Below are 6140 nucleotides of genomic sequence, written 5' to 3' on the forward strand. Positions count from 1 at the left end.
AGATGCAACACAGGGAAACATCATTTGGCCGCTTTCGGTAGAGCTCTCTGTCTTGGATGCATTAGGCCGTGGCCTGCCAGGCCACGCGTTCCGTGTCCTCCTCTTTCTCTGGTAGCATCCCTTGCATCAGGTAGTCCTTGAATCCGTAGTCCAGCATCCCTCCTGAGGCTCCAGCGCCAGGAGTAAGCATGCTCCCGAGGTCAGGCCACCGTGCGGGGCTCCTGTGGCAGGTGGCTAAGGGAGTTCCTCCCGAGGTTGCGCTATGCTTGACAGTGACGGTGCCGCTGACGCCTTGAAGAGCCGTTCCTCGAAAATGCCAGGCTCCAGAGGTAGCCGCCTGGATGCCCTCTTGGCGATGTCATCAGCCTCTTGGTTGGTGCCGCGGGGCACATGCTACAACTCCAGCCCCCAAAATTGTTTTTCCATCCTGCACACCTCCGCAAGATACGCTTCCATGTGCTTGTCCTTTGGCTTGTACACCTTGTTGGAGTAGTTGACGAGGAGCTGTGAATCACCCTTAATGATGAGGCGCTTCACCCCCAGCACTACTGTAGCTTTCAAGCCTGCTATGAGGCCCTCATATTCTGCTATGTTGTTGGAGACCTTCTCGCCCTGCTGGAAACAGAGCTACACGACATAATAGAGCTTGTCCTGAGTGGGAGATATAAGCACTGCGCCAGCCCCCGCACCATGTCACGAGAATGCTCCATCGAAGTACCTGACCCAGTCATCTGGTGCCTCACTTCCTGGGGAAAGTGACCGGTCCTCGCCTGCTTCGAGTCCAGGCCCCTCTGTCAATTCTGCCACAAAACTTGCAAGTGTGTCTCCCTTGATGACCTTGGTTGTGCTGAATTCCAACTGAAACGCTTGCAACTCTATGTTCCATTCGGCGACCCTCCCAGCGGAACTGGGGCTCCTGAGCACCCTTTCCAGTGGGTAGGACGAGACGACCTTGATGGGGTGGCCTTGAAAGTAGTCCCGCAGCTTACGTGAGGCCACAAGCAGTGCGAGCAAGAGCTTTTGAGGCATGGGGTACCGTGCCCTTGCATCCGGCAACACCGTGCTGACGAAGTACACCGGATGCTCGACGAGGGTGGGTGTGCCGATGAGGTTTGTGCCCTCCGGAGGGTCAGGCGCCTCCAGAGACGACGGAGCCTGTCACACCCTGATTTTCATGGCACAACACTTAAAGTCATAAATAATGATAAAATGTGGTTTGACAAAAACTTTTGTGTATTTTGGACTTTTCCTTGATTGGATTTTGTCTGTTGTTTGCAAGTGCTCTAAAAATCAAAGAAATCCTCCAACTCTTATACTCCTTCTCCTTGATCCAAAACTTCTGCCCAATGATCATGCCATGTGTATAGTATAGTATAGAATTTTCTTACAAAAATAATTTGGCCAAAAAGTATTTTCTAAATTTAGTTTTCCAAAAACCCCTGAATTGAGGTTTGCACTGCAAGTACTTGATTTGGGGTATGAAAAATGTTTCAGAGAGTATATTTGAAACCTATTAGGTATAGGACTCCCAAAAACCACAAAAATATATTTTTTAAAAGTTATTTTTACTAATTTATTTAAAGGATTTTTCTTTAGGCCAGAAATGGTCTTTAATAGGTTAAAATTATTTTAATGCTTTAAAAATATTTGTGAAAATTTAGGGAAACTCAGTGGACAAATATTGTCCATATATATGAGTTTCAACACATGGTCATGTTCAAAATGTTGGTAAAATCCCTCAAAAACCCTTTCTGGATATTTCAAGCTTTTCAAATATTTACAAAGGAAATATTCTCTAAAAATTCCAAGAAAATTCTATCATGTCAAATGTGACATGTTTGATGATCTTGCCAAGTCTCATGTCATGGAGAATAGTATAACCCCATGAAACCAATTTCTAAATGTTTCTAAAATCATGCCTGATTTAATGGGTACTTTCACTCATTTTTATAAAGCGGCATTCTGTAGACAAATTGCAGATCCATTAAATCCCTTGTTTCCATCATATTGAGATGTTCAGAAATATTAACTTATCCAATCCCAATGAAACCACTCTGGTTATTTTTCATATAACCAGAGAAGTCCTAGAAAAGTCAACTTCATATTTTTAGAGCACTTTTATTTTTGCCTGGGCATGTTGCTTATTATGGTTGTTTTCGACAATAATTGACGAAGTAGACGAAATGCTCGGAGTTGGACCAGAGATATTTGAAGACCTCGAAGACTTTGTTAAAACAGGCAAGCAGCCCTTTGACCATGTCTATGAAACCCTTTTTATGCATGTCATATAGCACCATATTGTTATTGCAACGGAATCATGATGAGGTGGTAACCACTTTGATGGTTTGCCACCGTACTTCCTCGTTGATACTTGCATTGTGCATGACCCTACCTTGTTATGAGGGTTATGCCGGTGGGGGTAGATAGGATGCTAAAGTAGTGCTACGCAAAAAGGGACGGGAATATGCATGGTGATGGAGACAAAGTATTTTCAAAAGACTTTTCGAAAACCCTGTCGGGTGCCACTTATGCCTGAGGGAGATAATGAGATGGGTAACCACCTGATGACGAAGTGGTGTGCCAAGGCCAGTGTTTGTGTTGCTTTCAAAAACGGATTGGTTTAAGTTGCGACCGTTATTCCAACCTTACATGCACAACCACCCTTATATGGGAAAGGGCATTATAGATTACCAAGGCCGATACTAGCTTGGAGCCCGCATTACTAGTGACGGGGGAGAGTTGGTGCTCTCTCTTGGGACGGGGTCGTGCCAGGTAGGGTGGCCATGACTATTTTTACAGGGCACCAGATACACCGTTGCATCCCCTCTCGGATGTTACGATCTCGAGTGAGTCTCGTATGATGTACATCGTGAGGATACGGAACAACGAGTGCACTCCTTGTTAGTGTCGTCTAGGGAAAGATAGTGATCGGGTGCTTACCCCGGGTACTTGAGGTACCGCGGGTCGTGGATGACATGGATGTTCCCCGGATCTTCTGGGTAAAGTGTGCAACCTCTCCAGAGTGTAAAACTATTTGAATAGCCGTGTCCACGGTCAAGGACAGTTGGGTAACCGCTCTTGGGCTACGTCCACTTGTTTACAAACCAGTGTATGTGTTTGGATAGGTGGGAAGAACTACTTGGGTCAAGTCAAAGGACTTGACATGACTGAGTTGGGTTGGAGCCCACTCGCTTTATGTTGATATCTATAACCAGTCCCTATGGTTACTTGAATTCATATGATGCATGATTTACCAGTTATTGAACATGTCATAGAAAAACAAAATTATCTTTCTGCAAAAATTTACCTATGTCATGCATTGTTGTACCTTGAGCCAAAATATGGGTTGCTTGCGAGTACATTCAAAGTACTCATTGGCTTGCCAGTGGTTATTTTATTGGTCAGGCATGAAAGAATAGGATATAATGAACAGTACCTTGGTGACGAACATGCGAGCTAGGACGCTTCCCAGTCAGAATACCTGTAGGGTTAAGGCAGATGGCATGGGTCCAAGTTGTTATTGAAGATTTCCACTGCGATGACACACTCAAGACTTAACCATAATGGTCCTACTTGTGTAAAATGGTATGTATGGATGTAAGACTCTTGTTATTCAGCTTCTGTGTGTTCAGTGAGCATTGATCTCCGGGATCACTGTACACGTGCATTCGGTGATCTCGACTTATGGGTCGGGGTCCCCACGGAGCCCCCAACGCCTGGCCGCCTCGCGCGGCCTCTTCAGCCCTAGGGGCGTCTTCCTACTGAGGCTGGTCTCCATCTGCCGAGGTCGTGGTCTTCGCGAGGCCTTCCTGGTCTTGTGCTGCCGCGGCTGGGGCGATGGCCGGTTGTGAAGCAGCCTTGACCTGTCGCTCCTCCTGAACCGCCACTAGAGCTGCACTGGCGGAGTAGGGTGTGGTGGCGGGGTACAGCACCAGGGGCTCGAGAGGGTGTGGCGCGACCATCACAGGAGGGCTAGTCAGATACTTCTTGAGGTCCTGAAATGCTTGGTCAGCCTCCTGTGTCTATTAAAACGTGCCCTTCGTCTTCATCAGCTTGAAGAACAGCAGGGCTCGCTCCCCCAGCTTGGAGATGAAGCGTCCTAATGCAGTTACGCGTCCAGCGAGCTTCTACATTTCTCTGAAGGTTTGCGGCGGACTCATGTCTTCGATCGCCTTGACCTTCTCCGGGTTGCCCTCGATCCCTCTGTGGGACACGAAGAAGCCCAGAAGCTTGCCGGAAGGAATGCCAAACACGCACTTCTCCGGGTTGAGTCGCAGGTCCACTTCGCGGAGGCTCACGAAGGTCTCTTCCAGGTCCTGGATCAAGGTCTTCGCCTCCCGAGACTTCACCACAATGTCGTTGATGTAAGCCTCGGCGTTCCTCCCGAGCTGCCGGCCTAAGGCAATGTGCATCAGCTGCTGGAAGGTTGCACCCACGTTGCGCAACCCGAACGGCATGCAGGTATAGTAGTATACTCCACATGGGGTCAGGAAGGCTGTCTTCTCCACATCTTCTACTCCATCTTGATTTGGTGATAGCCCGAAAATGCATCCAAGAAACACAGTAGGTTGCACTCGGTGGTGGAGTCGATGATTTGGTCGATGCGAGGGAGCAGGAATGGATCTTGAGGGCAGGCCTTGGTGAGGTTGGTGAAGTCGACGCACATGCGCTCCTTCCCCCCCCCCCTTTTTCGGCACAACAACTGGGTTTGCCAGCCATTCGAGGTAGCGAACCTCGCGAATAACACCTAGCGCCTCTAGCTTGCGAGTTCCTTGGACGATGAAGGCCTACTTCTCGGTGAACTGCCACCTTGCTTTCTGCTTCACGGGGCGTACATTGGGGCACACATTCAGGTGATGCTCAATAACCTGCCTTGGGACCCCCGCTAGCTGCTTGGGTTCCCACGCGAACACCTCCTTGTTCGTGTGCGGGAACTTCACCAGCACCTCCTCTTGGTTAGGGTCGAGATTGGAACCTATGGTGAAGGTAGCGCCTGAGGACCCGTCCTCCTCAATGGGTACCTGCTTGGTTTCCGCCTTGTCCTGGGTGAACAACTACTTTTTCTTGGTCGGTGCAGCCTCCTTGGCCTTGGAGGTGTCCGTGCCGGCAGGTTGTGCTGCTGCGGCTGTCTTGAGGGTGAGCTTGAGCGCCAGCAGAGCATCCTTGGTATCCCCAGCTACGGTGAGGTCGCCGTTGCTCTCGGGCATCTTCATGAGGTTGTAGGCCGGATGGGTCCCTGCCGTGAACTGAGCTAAGGCGGGGTATCCGAGGATGGCGTTGTACGGGAGGCCGGTGTGGGCGATATCAAAGTTGACCAGATCCGTGCGGAAGTTGTCATGGGTGTCGAATGTCACAGGAAGGCGGATCTACCCCAGGGAGCTGGAGGAACTGCCTCTGACGCCCGAAAACGGCTTGTTGGGTTGGAGCCGTTCCAACGTTACATGGAGGAGGCTGAAGGCCTCCACCGAGAGCACGTTGAGGCCGGCGCCGCCGTGATGAGGGTCCTAGTGATGGCCACCTAGAAGATGGTGGGCGTGCAAAGCATCGGGAGCACACCCGAGAAGGCGGTGTTGATGGGGTGATCGTCCGAGTTGAAGGTCAGGTCAACTTTGGGTGTCGCCCATCCTGGAGGAGCTCCTTGCCGCGCGAGGGCGGCGCCGATCTGGCAGAAGAACGGCTTGGCGTGGCGGTCTGAGGGTGGCGCCTGCGAGCCACCCAAGAGAGCTGCGACAACCGGGGGCGCCGGCGCGGCGTAGTGGGTGAGGAAGAGGTTGCGCAGCTCATCCTAGGAGGCCACAATAGAAGTTGGCAGGTTGAGCAACCAAACGCGTGAGACGCCGGTGAGGGCCATGGGAAACCAGTTGGCCATGACTTTGTTGTCGCCCCCGGCCTTGAGGACGACCTCCTCGTATGCCAGCAGGGAAGCCAGCGGATCCGCCGCACCGTTGTAGCGCGGCGGCATCTCTGGCTTGAACTTGTGCGGCCACTACACCTGCCGCAAGGCGGGGGCCAAGGCTCGGAGCCGCCTGGCCCCAGCACTCGCATTGGCCGCCGGAGCCGGCGGCGCGTGTTCCGCCATGAGGGTGAAGCGCGGTGTTGGCGGAGAGCGAGCCGATGGAAGGGAGAGCTCCGGTGCACCC

The sequence above is a fragment of the Triticum aestivum genome, chromosome 4B (genome assembly GCF_018294505.1).
Source record: "Triticum aestivum cultivar Chinese Spring chromosome 4B, IWGSC CS RefSeq v2.1, whole genome shotgun sequence".
Classification (NCBI taxonomy): domain Eukaryota; kingdom Viridiplantae; phylum Streptophyta; class Magnoliopsida; order Poales; family Poaceae; genus Triticum; species Triticum aestivum.